The sequence below is a fragment of the Engystomops pustulosus genome, chromosome 3 (genome assembly GCF_040894005.1).
Source record: "Engystomops pustulosus chromosome 3, aEngPut4.maternal, whole genome shotgun sequence".
Lineage (NCBI taxonomy): Eukaryota > Metazoa > Chordata > Amphibia > Anura > Leptodactylidae > Engystomops > Engystomops pustulosus.
In genome coordinates, this window is record NC_092413.1 from 149,470,229 (window position 1) to 149,487,885 (window position 17,657).

General features: G+C 40.3%; 1 protein-coding gene and 1 long non-coding RNA gene across 9 annotated transcripts in view; one reads left to right on the top strand and one right to left on the bottom strand.

The window, feature by feature from the left end:
* The window catches only part of BCL6 (BCL6 transcription repressor), a 64,186-nt gene that overhangs the window by 8,023 nt on the left and 38,506 nt on the right, over positions 1–17,657 (bottom strand). For 2 of the 7 annotated variants that reach the window (XM_072142540.1, XM_072142537.1), the window contains exon 1: positions 3,453–3,626. The exons of 2 other annotated variants lie outside the window; for them this stretch is intronic. The gene's annotated coding sequence lies outside the window, so the exon portion shown is untranslated. Of the gene's footprint in view, positions 1–3,348; positions 3,627–17,657 lie in introns of those variants that run through there. 3 more of the 7 variants (XM_072142541.1, XM_072142535.1, XM_072142539.1) reach the window with 2 other exon arrangements.
* The window catches only part of LOC140122099 (uncharacterized), an 87,176-nt gene continuing 73,239 nt past the window's right edge, over positions 3,721–17,657 (top strand). For both annotated transcript variants that reach the window (XR_011854251.1, XR_011854250.1), the window contains exon 1: positions 3,721–4,033. This is a non-coding gene — a long non-coding RNA (uncharacterized lncRNA). The remainder of the gene's footprint in view (positions 4,034–17,657) is intronic.

The following is a 17,657-nucleotide window of genomic DNA, read 5'->3' on the forward strand; positions in this document are numbered from 1 at the left end:
TTAGAAAGTTTAGACTTATCTGCCAAGAGGGTGTGGCTAGGCTGGGAAGTGGTGTGGCTTGTAGTAATGGCAATATGCGTTTTAACAGTATATAATCTTATAGTAAACAGTCTAACCAAATTTACCATCCAGTGGTTCATTTTTAGATTGTATTTTACATCTTCCCCTATACGGGGTACACATCAGCTACAAAGACAGAAGTAAACATCACAGTGGGTGCACCACAATTACAGCCAATGTCTGAATGTCAAGCAATACCTTGGTGGGGTGCCCACAAGGACCACTAATTGCTTTTGTCACTTCATTTGAGCCACTATAGATTATGACATGTTACAAATCTGCTTCAGATACTAGAAGAATACCTTGTATTGAAATAAAGTATCTCATATAAAGGGACATGAGTCAGCGTTGTACAGTATCCCAAGCCGCCACTAGATGGCAGCCCACGACCGCTCTGAGATTTTGGCAGGCAGCTTCCATTATGTCCCTAAGAAAAGTTGTTTTTGGATAAACACACACACGCGTTTGTTCTGATGTTTTGCCCTTTTCTCGTTTAAAAAAAGAAACATTTTACGGAGTTCTGAATCCTGACTCAACATGTGATTTTTTTTTTTCCACCAAGTCACCCAGGCTCCAGAAGCTCAGCCATGAAATAACAGTGTTGAAGTCTATGGCTTGGAGCGCTGGCAGGGACCTGGGGTGGAATGCAGGACTTGGTAGCGGAGCACTGAGACACCTCCTTTGTAAAATAACCTGAGCAGTATTAGTGACAGGGCCAACCACATTCCTGCCCTCCCAAACATGACACCAGCACATCGCCAGGGAACAAGTTCCTATTAAGGAACCTATATTTGTGGCTTATGCCACCCAACCTGCTGCCATGTGCCAGGACTGAATAAGGCTCATATTAATCTAATTTTACTAAGGCTTCCCTCAATTGCAGGTATACTGTGCTCCATATAGACAGGGGTGAACCCAAACTCTCTGCTGCCTGAGGCGAGCTATAGAATGGCGCCCGCTCCACCACATGCGGGAATAATACATCACTTATTATTAATAAATAGCTGTCCATGCAGTGTCTTACACTCCTTCTGGCAGTGGGTCTGAAGATATACCAATTTTAAGTGTCGGGACCTGCTTTGTAACAGGTGGCAGCGTCCCTGATGCTACCCCACACCTTACTGCAGGTGGTGCTGCCTGAGGCGAGAGGCTCAACTCATCTATACTCATGTACCCCGCACAATACTAGCAATAATGAAACATCATGCTACATTTACGTTCTAAATAACAGGACGCTTTAAAAATGTATTCGTCACATGACAACATTTCGGCTTCTGCAGACCTGATATGTTAACTCTGTGAGTGCTGCACAGTAGTAACTACCAGCACGCATTCCCTCACATCTCATATACAATTAGCAGCGCCAAATGACAAACTCAGCTCTGCCACAAGTGTCACACTCTGAGGGGCCTCAAGGAGGAAGACAGGACAGTCCAGCTTATGATTGATGGAGCTAGCGCTGCACTTATGTTCTTCCACACAGAAACCCATGCGAGACTTTCAGCCAGAGCACAGGAATGTGAAACCTCCAGTTAACCTCTGTCCAGCCACAGGGGAACCAGGGATTAGTTAACCCCTCGGCTAGGCGTCCAAGTATCCGTGTAAAAGGCCGTTTAGACAGTGAGGTAACCGCAGATTTGCAGCTTCCCCTCAGACTAAGCGCAAAGCCAGCAGCAGCAGCGCGGCTCTAAATTTAGCGCGTCGCTGGGGAATTGTATGAGAGCGCGCTATGCCGAGAGCCGGCGGCAGGGGGCGCTCCAGGCGCAGGCACCGCGCGCTGACATATGTTATTTACCACTTGTGTGTGTGTGCACGGCGTTCCTGCGCTGGGCTGGAGGCGACTCTTCCGATCACACGGACATGTTTTTACACACAATTTTACCGTGTCCCCTCACCCACAGGAACCCAAATTCTAGAAAAATGACGCAGCTCAATATAATGAGCCGACCCATCTATACGTGTAATGTACATATGTGCCCGGCATGGCTCCACTTGTGTGGATACCCACTGCAAATAGGAGATTAAATATCAATTCAGTCACTAATAAAATATAAGACTATTGATGTAAATGACGCGACAGGTACCATCGCCATCAACGCGTCTAACAGAATCCCCTCCAGGTACAGACAGCAGCCGCCTGCTGCCAGACACCCCGCAAGGGTTAAATGGCGGGGAGCTGCGGGACCCCAGACCCTTCCGTATGGTGGTCTCTGCCCTCCTGGAATAGCGTGTGGAGCGGCGCCAGCACAACTTCACAGGGCGAAGCTGATTTACGAGGCGCACTCCCTGTGCCAAGTTCTCTCATAGTAAACACTCAACAAGCAGGAGGGCGCTGCGAATGGAGAGGAGCAAACATCACCATATACAGGGCAGCACATACAGGGAGACCCCGTCCAATAATACAGGGTGCCCCCATACACCAATATATGGTGTGCCCATGCCATACATACAACTACACGACCCACTGCACCCATAACTGCTACAGAGCACCCCAATAACTGCACCCAACACAAAGCACCCCATCACTGGCACAGTGCACCCACAAAGCCGGCACCCATCACTGGCACAGGGCATCCACAAAGCCGGCACCCATCACTATCACAGGGCACCCACATAGCCGGCACCCATCACTATCACAGGGCACCCACATAGCCGGCACCCATCACTGGCACAGGGCACCCACATAGCCGCCATCCATCACTGGCACAGGGCACCCACATAGCCGCCATCCATCACTGGCACAGGGCACCCATCACTGGCACTGGGCACCCACGAATGGTAATCACCCTCACATTATAACAAACACCCTAATCCTTCACAGCCATAAAACGGGGGATCTTGCACTATTATGACACATTGCTAAATCCTCTTAATCCTCCTGGATCTGTGATGGTAATTTTTGGGCACCCTTATTGGCAGCCTATGCCACTTCCCTGCTGGTAACATATCCATAGGGCACAGGTGCATGGGCACAGCCTGCAGCACTGCTGCCCCCAGCCCTGCACACACGTCTACATTACTGCTGTCCTTGGAGCTGATCGCGCTGTGCCCCTGGAGCCAGACAGGCAGGCTGGCACACACAGACAGGGCAGCACACTAATGCCACAGCATGGACATGGCAGCACTGCCAGGGACAGCAGCCTCAGCACAGACAGCTCCTCAGGAAAGTGCCCAGAAATCCAGGAGGAGAAATAAGAGGTGCAATGAGGAGACAAGAGCAGAGCCAGGAGCCTCCAGCCCCAGCAACTGGCAAGGAAGAAAAAAAAAGAATGAAAGAGAAGCAATCACCTGGTAGGGCTTTCCTAGAAAATCCTTGCATCACCACTTCTAAGAACCCCCAGTTCTAAGAATCAACAGGGCTCAATTCTCGGAATTTGAGCTTCTGATCTTACCATTATATGGAGGCAGGGGAGGACGGAGAGCCTTGCAGCCAGCCCCTTTCACCCTCCTTCAGCCTGTCGTCGCCGTCTGCGGGCACTCAGCGCTCTCACAGGCACATTGCCCGCTCACAAAAAATTGTCTTTCACGGGGGCTCATGTTTTTTGGGGGTCTTAGCCGGGTGCATGGCATCAAGGGCTGTCCGGTCCCCCCTGAGCCACTTGGTAGGGCCTGGCTGGAGGCGTCACGTGGTGCGTCTTCGACTGTGACGTAGGCTTTTAACTTGGAAGGCCAGCCCCGAAATTCTGAGAACTAATTTGCTATTCTGTGACATAAGAGAGGGGTCCGGCTGTGAGTGCAGTGTGTGCTGCACATAATCCACTCTGTACACTCCGCACACAGGAGACACTGCACAATGCACACTAATAAAAGCCTTCTTCTCCTCCACCACTCTCACCAGCAGCTTCCCTAGGTGTCCTGGGCAGGGTGGCAGTGCCAGGACCTGTGCAGCTGGAGCCTTCATTCTGCACCAAGGACATTAACCTCTTATTGTCATGCTTGTCTCTGAGGACTGGGTTGGCATGGACTGGAAGGGGTATGGTATACTCTGGCATTTGTTGGCACATTCTTCTGCCTTGTCATTCTTTGCTGCATTATATTTTGCATACAGCTGTATATTGTGTGTCTGGTAGTTGCCCACTTGTGTCTGGATGTGCCACAATGGCATTTTATTGTGCATTGGTTACATTTGACCTTTAGATCAGTCAATGGGACAGTGTGTTGTGTATGGCGGTGAAAGTTTATATAGAAACCGGCATGAGATGTTTTGGTGTCTGGGTGGGGCCTGTCTGTCTACAGGAAACAGGCACTACAGCCCCATATACAGTATAGGCGAGTAGAAGGAGTTAATGTGGCGGCACATAGTGAGAGTGGAATACTGACAAGTCACAACTCTTACATCAGTAGCCGGAAACAGGATTATAGCCCAACTAATCAGATTGCCCATGGTTTTAGGTTGCAGTCTGTGTCTATAACATGACAGCTTTAATCAGTGACACAATGGATTTAACTCCTCCACTGCTGCTCACACTTGTTGGCATTCTCCTAGTAATGCGGATGTAGCAGTGTGGACATATTTTTTTATACTTTTAGGATTGTAAGGAATGTTACTATAATTTTAGGAAACCTAAGTGCACTATATAAAGAAAGTAAAGGTCATTTTACTACATTTGACATACTCTTCTCTGCTATATATATATATGCAGGTATGAATTCTAGAGGGTGAACAGGACCCACAAACATCCACCCAGGAAGTAGCATCACAAATTATGCTGCTGTCTCTTTTATTTACTTGTTAACCCCTTCTGGCCCTGGTCAGTTTTTCCCCTGCTCATATGGTTTCTGATCTCTCCCCTTCTGAGCTAAATGTCATTATAGTCAGTGTATGGCAGTGAAACTAAATTGTCATAGAAACTAAAAGTCTGTTCATGAGGCATCATGTTAGAGGTAACTGACTATACATTGTGAAAGAGTGAGAAGGTTATCACTAGTTGTAAATGAGACCAGACACCCACATGTACATTAGGTGGTCAGCCACTTTTAGACAGCGCTCAGCACATTTAGCGAAAATATTCATGTGATAAGTGATTTTAAACCATCACATGGTATTAAGTAATTATTTGTAGTTTTCCACGGATGGTGAAGCTACAAGTTACCAGAGACAATGCAACCCCAAAGTGTTAACTGCAAATTCATTTTTGCTACATCTGCACATTTATCACATTGAACCTTCCTAACATTAAGTTAGCGCCACTTTATCTGTTTATAGAGCAGCCTGGCCGTCCGAATCACTGATATTTTAGCTAGGCCTCTGTGTTGATGTTGATATGTTTTTGGCTTTTCTTCATCTTTTTATTTTGGTGACCTACTTTTTATCAAGAGGGCACTATGGGCCCAAGTTGTTAATGGATTGAAATCCAGTGGGTGTTCAGGCATCCTGCTCACTGAAATATTTCTACAGCAGCCAGAAAAAAAAAAACTGTGTGTCAGAATAGTTAACCTTGTCTACGCCAGGTGACCTAATTTATCTAAACCTTCAGAAAGAAATGTAAAGCATGAAAGAACAGGGAAGATCCACCCTGAGCTAAGCATTGAGCTTATTAACATGAACTTATCAGATGACAAATGTCCATTAGATGCACAGGGGTTGTTTTGCAATTCTACATGTAGTCCGGTGGTATGAGACACGCACACTGCTTGTAATGCAACATGTAGCCTGGTGGTATGGGCAGAATGCAGACTAAAGATGTGGTCCTAAACATATGCATAGGGGTCCTGCTGGCTAAGTATCTTGGATGTTTGCCCTGCAACTATATGAAACCTCCGACACACATTACAGGCCTCACTGGCTTCTTAAACGCCCTTCGTGCACTTGATCCTATTGCAGCAGGGCTAAGCTGTTTCTGATCCTTTCCCCAAGCACAATATTGTATACAAGCACTGGTACTTTTCCATTGAGAATAACTGCTGCCTGGTCTGTTGTATCCTGCATGGAGAAGCGTTTGCATTACATTCCAGTCATGGGTGCATTCCCATGGGTCCTGAGCCATAATAAAGTCTCCAGCCAAAATCTGACTTTACTGCTTTCACTCAATTTAGAAATAGCAGATTGTTAGTCTTGGTTAATCAATAACTGAACTCTTTTACACACAACTCACCATCCAAGGGGCAAAGTCTGGGTGAGAGACTATACCACATTCAGCAAGTTAACTACAGGGCAGTTCATTCACAAACATGTGTCTCATAGGAAATGCCATTTCTTAGCTCAGTATTATATTGCTTACCAGAAAAGGGAAAGTGGGTATCATAACGTACACTTTTAGAAGATCACTTTCAGCATCACATTATGTGATCTATGAGAGTAAAAACAGAGACACAGGCAGACTAGAGACTGTAAATGGAAGGGGTAAATAGTAAAATCCAAGCAGCTAAAACATTTCATTTACTTCAAACTGACCCCAAAGCGATTTTTTTTCTATTTTAGAATTTCTATTTATGATATTTATATTATTATTGCCATTAGATTTCTTTCTAGAGGCTGTAAACAAATTGCCAGCATTATCATATTACATCACTTATGTCCTAAACATGATGTCATCCAAAAGACATTTATCTGTGCTATGTGCTGCCTCGTGTACTTTGCCTAAGCACGTCCTGACAGAGTAGTAATATCTGATTGCATTCTTGTCGCTGTTCAGTAAAATTCAAGGAACCTATGCAATGGTTAACATTAATGTTGTCTTCAAGTAAAACAGCAAATCAGCTAATATTGTGGGCAGAGGCTTCCAGATATATTATTACAGATATACCTGCACTGCTTGTGCTTCATGACAGCTGACACACTAACTTATCTGAAGGCCTATATAAAACCATTGATGATGCAAGGCAATGTCCTAATCCCGGTTAACAACCTTTAACAATTGTAGACTTTTTTTTTTCCCATTTAAAAGGAATGGATGTTTTCATGATTTGTTTTTGGAAGCTATAAGAGCTCACCCAGTTATTGCCATTGTAGTCCTCATCATTTCACAATTTACTGTGAATTCTCCTTATTATTTTGGCACATGTATAACTTTAGCTGTAATACATGTTTTTATTTAGTTTTTATGGTCTACAAAACAAAATTGCAACCCTGGTCACAGTTAATCTTATAACATAGCTAAACTTTCATGCTATTGTATATGTTCCTAATAAATCCAGTGAGTCTTATGATTTGCGCGAGGGTTTGGCGTTACAGTAAGTGTATAATGGAACCAATGTAAATAATTATTATGTTATGATGTTAAGAGTCTAACTAGAGCCTTACATACAGCTTTAGCCACATTATTATCCTAAATAGACTGATGTGCCGTACATGAAAACATGTACCTTGTGATCCCACAATAAATATTGTTTTTACATGTTTTTATGTTGTAAAAGTGACCCCTGGAGAGTATCAAAATAATGTTTACCAGCTGCAGTTTGCTGGTGAATACCGCTTACAATGAAAAGCTAGCAAGACTGTTATTCTTCAGATTAAAATATTCTCAGCCTGGGTCTGTCCATGAGATCCACAGTTACTAAATGGTTAGAGGGTGCACAGTGGATGGGTAAAAGATCATGGCTGCAGATTTTCTGTTTAAAAGCAACAAAACAGCTAATAAAATGTATCATGTTCTCATGTATTTTATATATGACTATATATATTATATCTTATGTATAATTGCTGACCCCAGTAATTTACCTACCTGCAAGTAAACTAAAAGAAACACTATATTATCAGGAGTCACATGAGCCATCTTGAACATGCATTTGGACTAGATAATACAAATATTATCTAGTGTACACTAATAGCCTATACAAAAAAACTGAAAATAGATGAAGTGTATTAAATAAATGTGGGAGGTTCACTGGTTAGGAATCCTGTTATACATCACTTTATATCTTGCTCTGTCATATTTATTTTCCATCCCACAGTATAAGACATAGAAATAATCAACAGGCTCCCTAGGAAAATGAGTGTGTTTGTGACTGGTTCTGAGATATTAGACTGTCAAGCTACCATTTCCTGAACAGTGCAGCTGTATACATCGAGGCCATATATACTATTTGCATCTCTGGACTTGCGCTACCTACAGATATTTCTGTACTTTTATTCCTACTTTGCTGGACAGGTCCAAATATGTATGTTACAAGATGACCAGATTACCAAAACTGAATGTTTTCTTTGTATTGAGTTGCAAGAAATAAGCTACCGTATGTGTCTAAGTGTGGCTATGCAATGTAAGTTTTTGCTAGATGATGCCTTTGAAGGGATATATGCATGTCAAAATGTTGTATTTATGTGTTTTTTTTGTGAGAAATTGAGTCTTCAAGGAGAATCTTGCAGCACCTCCACAAATTCCAACTATTTGTATCCTTTAATAAATGTCATTCCACTGATTTGAAGTCCGTGCTGTACTTTAAGGTGAACAGTCCTGTATGCAGCTGCCCAGGACTGTCTATCTCACTGTAGATAGGCTTATTAATATTTTGGGTGCTAAAAGTACTGGCACCGATTGCTTTAGTTTGAGAAATAATTCCAGCTGCATCTGAATCATCTGGATGACTGAAGAATTTAAAGGATGCAAACAGTTCAACAGATCAAAAGTCCCTTTTAACCTCATTTAAGCAAAGCACACTCATCCAATCATCCACATCATGATAGAGTACAGGCGGTCCCCTACTTAAGAACACTCGACTTACATACGACCCCTAGTTACAAACGGACCTCTGGATATTGGTAATTTATTGTACTTTAGTCTTAGGCTACAATAAGCAGCTATAACAGTTATCAGAGGTGTCTGTAATGAAGCTTTAGTGTTAATATTGATTCTTATGACAACCCAACATTTTTAAAATCCAATTGTTACAGATACCAAAAAAGTTCTGGCTGGGATTACAATGATAGAATATACAGTTCTGACTTACATACAAATTCAACTTAAGAACAAACCTACAGACCCTATCTTGTATTTAACCCGGGGACTGCCTGTATTTGTGATTATATAAAAATTATTATGTGCCCATTCTAGGTAGGTCAATAATGACAGTCAGTGACCAGTGATCATGCACTGTGTGTTTCACTGTGCGAGATTGGACCACATAGGCTAGCAATTTATTCTAAGTCCACTTTGGTTTTTATGGATAAATATCCTTTTGGTACAATTGACAACTCTCTTTAACAACTTTTTACAGCTAGCAGACGACCCCATATCTTTCTATTGACTCATGTATATGGCTGTGGACTCCATGGGCCACACAAAGCTAGTGCAGGTCCTATTGCACTAGAGCATGCCCATATTGAAGGCCATGGCAGTCTTTTAGAGCTGACATTGGCATATGACACATGGGACGAAAGCGACGGAGCACGGAAACGTCCCTTGTGTCCCATATCAAACTATGTGCCATGTACATGTAGCCTTAGAGTGTTATTTTGATTTATTTGACTCAATATTAAAAGAGGTACAGATAGAGTGCGCTTGTGCTGTGAACATAGAATAAGGCTATTTTTGTTTTAAGGACTAACAACTACAGACTCATCTCATTAGAGAGTACGGTACATTAATTGTTCTTAGCCTATACTTTTTCTTTACATTTTTGCTCATTTCAGGTTTAAATACTCATGCACTTGATCTGTCCACTTTTTATCTAGAGTTCATTCATTGCATTCTGTCTACTATTGTTTCAGTTGCTCTTCTAATATCATTCCTATTTTAATCACCTTACAGATTAGTGGATTTTGAATTCTGGCCAGAAGAACTATTGAGTGTTTGTATTAGGGATACCCTGGTTCCCCTGTTTAGAATTTTATTTTTATGTTGGGCAAGGATGAGATTTTTAGAATTTTTTTAGATGGATGGAATTAAAATGTTGTGCATAATAATCACCTCTTACTCTACTCCCCCCTTTAATTCTCATAGACTGTAAGCTCTTGTTTCATCTCATTATGAAATGACTCTTGTTTTATTTGTATATGTACCCGATGATCTATACAGCGCTGCAGAATACAATGGCATTATATTAATAAAGCTTTATTATTATTAAATCTTCATTATTTAACTTAAAACCTTTACCAAACAGTTTGTATGATCTTTTTAAGGGGATTTGTCACCAATTTGGACCATTCAAAGCTTATTTTCCCTGAAAAAAGACAATGTCTTGTATTAATTTTTGCTCTAGGCACTAGGTCTTATTTTCTCAGGATGTCTTATTTTTCCATAACCAGGAATTCACTTTTATCGCTGAACAAAAAATCAACTTCTGTAACATCCTTATAACTCTACAAACTCAGAATTCCATGCTGAATTTCTTGTGACTTCATTTCTATTAGAACATTTGTCCCAAATCTCTCATGTTTATCAATAGCACTTTCCTTTAGTGACCCCTTCTTTTCTATCGCATTTGCATCGCAACAGTGAGTGATTTTATCCCATGAATTCCTCACCCATGCCACAACCTCTTGCAGCATCTAAAAGATCTACTAAAGCTTCTGTGATGGCTGCAACTAGGTCTAATTTTCAGGGAAGGCCTCATATTTCTAAGCTTGAACAAGCTTGTACTATGTCTTATTTTCAGGGGTGGCCTATTTTAGAGAAAACAGGGTAGTAGCAACAATACTATGAAAACCACATTTATTTTCTAGGATTATAGCTACAATCGGAGCATTGTGGTTCACTGGTGTTTTAGATCTCTTGATTGTATTGCTGCAAAGTCCATCCGCTGTCCTGTAGCAGCTTCTGTTTGAACAGTTACTCAGGGTTTGTGCTGTGCTTAGTGAGGAGGTGTAAGTAGTGGAATATAATATATGTGGTTTCGGCAGTAGCCCAGGGTCATCCACAAAATCATCGTACATATGTTCCTGCTCTCAATACACATGCACATAAGAGCCATTTCAGGACCGTTGAAGGTCCTGAAACCACAGATTGAAAGCAGGCAGAAGGGATACATGCTCCATTCCCCAAGAAGCTTGCTTCTTGTGCCATATGTAGGAAGTGAATTCCAGATTTGTAGAGGCTATAATATTCATACAACCCAGGGTAACTGGCAGTCTTAATCCGCCCCTGAGAGGTGTCATACAACACTGAAATATAAATGCAGTTTTCAAATTCCTGCTGCAACACATACAAAGTTATGCCTGCACAGATCTCCAGGCCTGTTTCCCAATGCGGTCTGCATTTTGTATGGTAAAACTGCTGACAGAGTCCCTTTACAATTATACTAATATGTTTTTTTAGCTGGAGAGTTTTAGGAACCAAGTATAAAAATTATGGAATTATGGAAAATAATTATGAAACTGACTAAAATAAAAAGTCTATATTGCCCACAGTGTCTACATTGCCGATAGCAACTAATGACCTTCCAGCTTCTATTTTTTACTAATAATAATAATAATTTACTATTTATAAAAATAGTAAATCTGTGGCGCTTTACAGATTATGGGGAACATATACAAATAAAATAAGAAATGATTAATAAATTAATAAATTACAGAGTGAGAACATTGTCATAGAAAACAATAGGACTGAGGGCCTTGCTCACAGTCTATGAGGATGAAGGGGTGACACAAGAGGTATAGGAGCTTGTATAATGTTTCAGTGATTCTTTATAAGGGAATAGAATAAAAATAATTGAATAAATAAAAATTATGCCAGTCATCAGCTACCATTCAAGGTTTATAGGACTGCAGAGAGGCCTGTAGCTTGGTATCTGGTGTATACCGGATAACAGATGGGATTAGGACACAGGATGGGTTAGTTAAAAGAGAGTCAAAGTTCCATGCAGTTAGGGAAAGTGATAGACCTGCCTAAAAAGGTGGGTTTTAAGAGCCTGAAGTTTTGGAGGTTGAATGTTAGGCCCCTTTCACACTAATGTATAATTTCCCCAGTATTTCTCCTGTATTTCCTTGCTGTAGAAATCCATTTATACATGGGGTTTTTCATCTGTAAGTACATGAATGTCACGGTTTCCATACCATATTCATATGAAATACAGTGGGCTGGCAAATAATGGCTGGCTGACAGAATGCACCGCCCACTGGTTCTGGCCTCGCCGGACACTGCATGTCTATACAGCAGCATATGGTGTACAACCATATGCAGCATATATGCAACACATACTAGAGAAAATAGGACATGCTTTGTAGAATTTTACATCTTGGTCACATATGCTACCTGTATGAAAACTTTACAGTATGGGTAGCATACAGCCATTTTCAAACATTTGACGTAGGCAGTTTTCCGACTCCTCTGAAAAGGGTGCATGTCCTCGATAAATAGAGGGTGTGACCTGGCAGAAAATAGCCAGTGTTCCAGAATTTTCAGTCTGTGCACCAGAAAATACTAGACTAACTAACAGAAGGTGCAAAGTGTGACTCGCCAGTCTTATAGTGCACCAGATTAATCATCCAGCATCAGACACAGGGATTAATCTGGTGCAGCAGAGAAGTGTACAGTTCTATTCTGCACTGGTTTTAAAACCCACTCCATTGAGTTTATCAATTTACAAGCTAGAAAAGTCAAAAAGGATGTGAAAAGGCAATGCAATATTCCCTCTGGGATTTAAGTTCTTGGATAAGTCCTTTCCTACTTGGGTGCATAAGAGCACTAAGCCAGCTATTAACCCCTTAGATACTGTTGTCCCCATGCATCTTAGAAAGTTAAACAGAGGCAAGTATGTTATTTACTTTCTGGCACTTGAGAAGGCTCTCTATTCTATCCTTAGCACATGCCATAGGCGTTGTGACAGTTCAGTATATTATACTGCCAATTAACTACATAAGTGTAGAAAAAGTTTCGTAAAGCAAAATAATTATACAAATAGACATATTAGGGAAGTTTTATCTGGCCTTGTGCGGCAGATAATTTACCCCCTTATTGCCACATTTACGCCAAGTGAAATGGACCGAGCCAGGTAACAGGGTGGGATGACACTGGGATGTTCCTGCCATGCAGCTGCACACTATCAATAGTCTGCTCCTTGAACTGGTGCAATTGTACAAAGGAAGGCAATACCAATATTGATACAAATAATAAAAAAAATCAAATCACAAAAATAAGCCCAAACATAGGTGTTTTGGAGAAAAAATAAAATTATTATGGATCTTTAAATGTGGTTAAAACTAATTTGGTGAATTCAGAATTCTACTGGCCTGGAAAATAAAGAGATATTCTTTTAACTCCCCCCCAAAAAAGTATTAATAAAAATTTGGTAATAAATTCTAGGTTCTCCAAAAATAGTGCTATTTAATATTAAACTCAACCTGTAAAAAACAAGCCCGCAAATGGCTATGCTGACAGACATTTTAAAAGTTAAGTCTTTTAGAAGGTGAAAAAACAGTCCGGTTACCTTACCATGTGATTCACTATTGTTTCCCAGTGTGTTATTATGTAATTTCTATAAACTGTTCTAAGAGTCCAGATTGGCAAACCTGCTCTTACAATATCTTATATTTATGTGTGTCTGCAATTTGAAAGTGACACTATAAAGCCAGCATATTCTACTGGTAGCCAATCACTAAAAAAAATCATGATACATTTTCTGCTATAAATTAAAAATATAAAAAATAATTTTTTTTTTCAGTTTTAACTATTTTCAAATCCATTTTTATAATTTCAATAGCCTGTCAGTACGCAGCGGTTCATTTCAGCTGAAGCTGTTGTTTTTTGTAGATATGAGAAAGCAAAATAATGTCTTTATGTGAATAGGTTGTGGGTGACCTGCTCATCACACCTTAACTATCTATTACAAGGCTACCTGGTACATGAATAATCGGAACAAGTTTTAGCTTTTAATTTGTTAATGAAACTATTTGGGTAACCATGTGTTAATAAGCTGAAAGGATTTTTGTTTCATTAAGCCAAGCTGTCCTGGGCATGCATACAAGCCATAAAAATATCTAGTAGAAGCTAGCCTCCTTGTTATTTGTTTCAAGCTAAAACAAGAGTGAAACTAAAAAAAGAACAAAAATTGAAGAAATATTAGTATTTAGTATTTGCACTTCTTAACAGCCAATGTTAATTTATATGCATTCAAACTTTTACAGGATTCCATATTGAGCAAACGAAGATATTTATTTAATGAAATCTAACATAAAAATCAAGCATGGTAAACCAGGGACAGTTACTCATAGATGCAGACACTAACTGTGGTAATCTTCTTATATTTGTTATCTATGGCCTCCTTCCTTCTACAATAATTTTTTCAAAATTATGCTAATGAGCCAGTAGGGCTTTTAAGGGGCGTTACCAGTGGCAAAATAGAAGCTGATGGGCCCCAGTGCAAAGTCTTTGCCAGGGCCCCGGCTATAATGTAATGTTTTTAAAGTAATAGTCTTCTCATATGGGAAAGTGACACCATAAGGGCCCCCTAAACCTCTTGGGCCCGGGTTCGACCGCGACCTCTGCACCTATAGTTACGCCCCTGGGCGTTACTAGCCTGGCTCACTAGCATAATTTTAAAAGTTGATTTTAGAACAAAGGAGGCCATGGATGACAAATATGCCCGGATCTATGAGTACATAATTGCACATAATGTAGGTCTCTTAATATATTTTGCACTATTTGGATTAATAAATTCAGGTTTAATAAAATCTACTTAAGATTTTTCCCAAGTGCCACCTAGTAAGCCACATCCTCTCAACTTGAGTAACAAACTAAGTGATATAATTAGAATTCATGACCTTAATGTTTTAACCAGTAGATGCTTAAAAGATATCTACCACCAGGATAAAGGATTGTGAACTAAGCCCACTGACATACTGGTGTGTGTCCCCTTTTGCAGGATCCACTCTTCTTGTATTTTCTTATGCCCGGGTTTAAAAAAAAAAAGCCTTTCAAAATTATGCAAATGAGCCAGTTAGGCTCCAATCTTCATCAGCACCTATGTAGCTTGGGGTCCCTCAGCCTCATTTGCATAATTTTTTACCCGATAATGCAAAAAGAAATTACTGTACATCCTGTTGCACAGGGGTAAGTATGAAGCGGGCTCAAAATATAATAACAGTTTTTCACTGCATTTGACCCTGTAATGGAAAATAGTGCCCAAAGTCGCAAATGGCAGCACTTTTTTGACTTTTAAAAAATATTAAAAAATTCAATAAAAAGTGATCAAAAGGTCGCACAGTCCTAAAAATGGTAAAATGAAGAATTTTTTTCTTTACAGATGGTTTTCATTTTTGTAAATGTATGAAAAAATTATAAAACCCATACAAATTTGTTATCTCCTTGATCGTACTGAACCAAATAATGAAGTAGACATGTAATTTGGGTCGCTCAGTGAAAGCCATAAAATCCAAACCCACACGAAAATGGATGTGTTTGTGTTTTTTTCATAATTTTCACTGAACTCAGAATTTTTTTCTGCTTCCCAGTACACGGCATGGAATAATAAATACAGTCACTATGAAGTGCAATTTGGTACACAGAAAACAAGCCCATGCACAACAACTCTTTACATAGAAAATTACTAAAGTTATAGATTTTTGAAGGTGGGGTGTAAAAAATGAAAATGCAGAAATGAAAAAGGGCCTGGTCCTTAAGGGTTAAAGCCTTTTTTTCTTAAAGGGCGTAGGAAGCTTAAGCAAGAGCAGATCCTGCCAGAGGAGGCACACACCAGTATGTCAGTGTGCTTGATTTACAATCCTTCATCCTCATGGTAGATCACATGAAAGGCAAAGCTTTTAGCAGGGAAATGGCAAAAAACAGTATCAGTCAGAAAATAACACATTGGATAACCATATGCTAAGAAAATAATAACTCATAATAATTACATTATAACATTAGACATTATAATAATTAACTATTAAAAGCTTGCTTAGGATACTCTATGTTGTATCACAATGACATTGACTAGATCCATAATGCTTATGAGGAACAACCATAAAGACAAGGATAACTTCCATCATCAAGGGAGCAGACTAAAGAAACACACGCCAAGGTTATGATGTTGCATATATTTCAGTGTCTAATAATAATCCTGTCCAATCTCTGCTGATCCATATCAGGATGGCTAATCCTATTGGCCTCCCTAACGTAGGGTAATAATTCTCTGTGTAAATCAGCTAATATGCAGTACTTTAATGAAAGGTTTTAGTTTTCACCAACTGAAACTAGGAGAAAATAAGGTTCAGAAGTAATGCTTACTCAATCTTTTTTTTTTATAAGCGATGGACACCCTGATCCCCTCCTTGTAGCAGAGACCTAGTCAAGACTACCAGGCTTAACCAGTAATCAGTTAATAATTGAGTAGTTATGATGATATAGTGATATATTTTATTAAAGAAAAAATATATTTTTTATATTGTAGTGATCAGTGTATCTAAAAGCTCTTCTTCAGTCTGTACACACTGGGCAAACAGATAAGGGAAAGTGGCTAAAGCTTTTAATCAGTCAACTACTCAAAGAACTGGATAATACTTAACATGATGATGAAAGTTTAACAGCCATTTCTGTAAATTAATATTTCAGCTGAATATATGAAACTTTGTAATAAATCTTATCAAATGAATATGCTTTTATCTCCTCTTATCAGTGTTACCCTCTCTACTAAACTACTCAGTTTACTGCTCAGATCTGTTTCCAATTAGAGGAGATAATAGTAAGAAATCTGTCTTCAGACTCTTTCACATCAGCGTAGTTTTTTTCCACATTCGCGTTTCAGTCATTTCCACGGATGCCTTTGTCCTATTATTTTCAGTGATGCGGATCACAGAAGGCAATAGACGAGTATGGGTCTGCAAAAACTGAGTTTTTTGTCACTGATGAGGCTGGAAAAAAACAGGTGTTATGTATTTAAAGCAATGGTAAACCTACCGTTTTTTTTGAGGATGCGGAGTCAAAACCTAAACACAATGGAGACACAAAACACAACGGATGCGTAGCACCAGCTACAATGTGAAACAAGATTAGATATAACTTTATTAATCCCCAAGGGGAAATTCTATTGCTTGGGTCTATCTCCACTGAGCAGTAAATTAAGCAGTTTAGCAGTAAGGAAAGGTGCTTTACCCTGATTTTGAAACATCAGTTCTATGATGTCTTGCAATATTAATTTATTTTTTATGCTCTGTGCTGTACATTGGTATAACCACAGCATTAAATATATTTGTGCATGTATACATAGGACATATTGTAATATGTTGGAACTAGCATTATTACTTCTAGGTCATACTCCTTTTTTATATACTTTTAAATGTCATTTACTCTTTAAGTTGTGTAAGAAGATAGGTTCAGCAAGCAAAATGCTATCCACATGTTTAAGGAGTTTGTTAATTAGAGACTCAAGCAACTTCTCCAAAGCAGTCTGCTCTTTGAGTATGACTTCATAATGGCTTTAGATAGACCTATCACTAAGGCTATATTCACACTGCCATTGCCCGCCTGTACTGTACCGTAGCGGGCAATGGCAGTGCACGGGGAGAGGAGGAGGAGGTGAGCGCAGCTCACCCCCGCCCCTCACTATAGGAAGTAGTGGCGCACGGCGCCGTACTACGGGTAAAGATAGGACAGGTCCTATCTTTTCCCCGGGTACGGAGCGGTACAGTGCCGCACGTGTGCTGCACCGTACCGCTCCCGTAGGGCGTCGTGCGCCCATTGCCGTCTATGGAGGACGTATATCGGCCGTATATACGTCGGCCGTATATA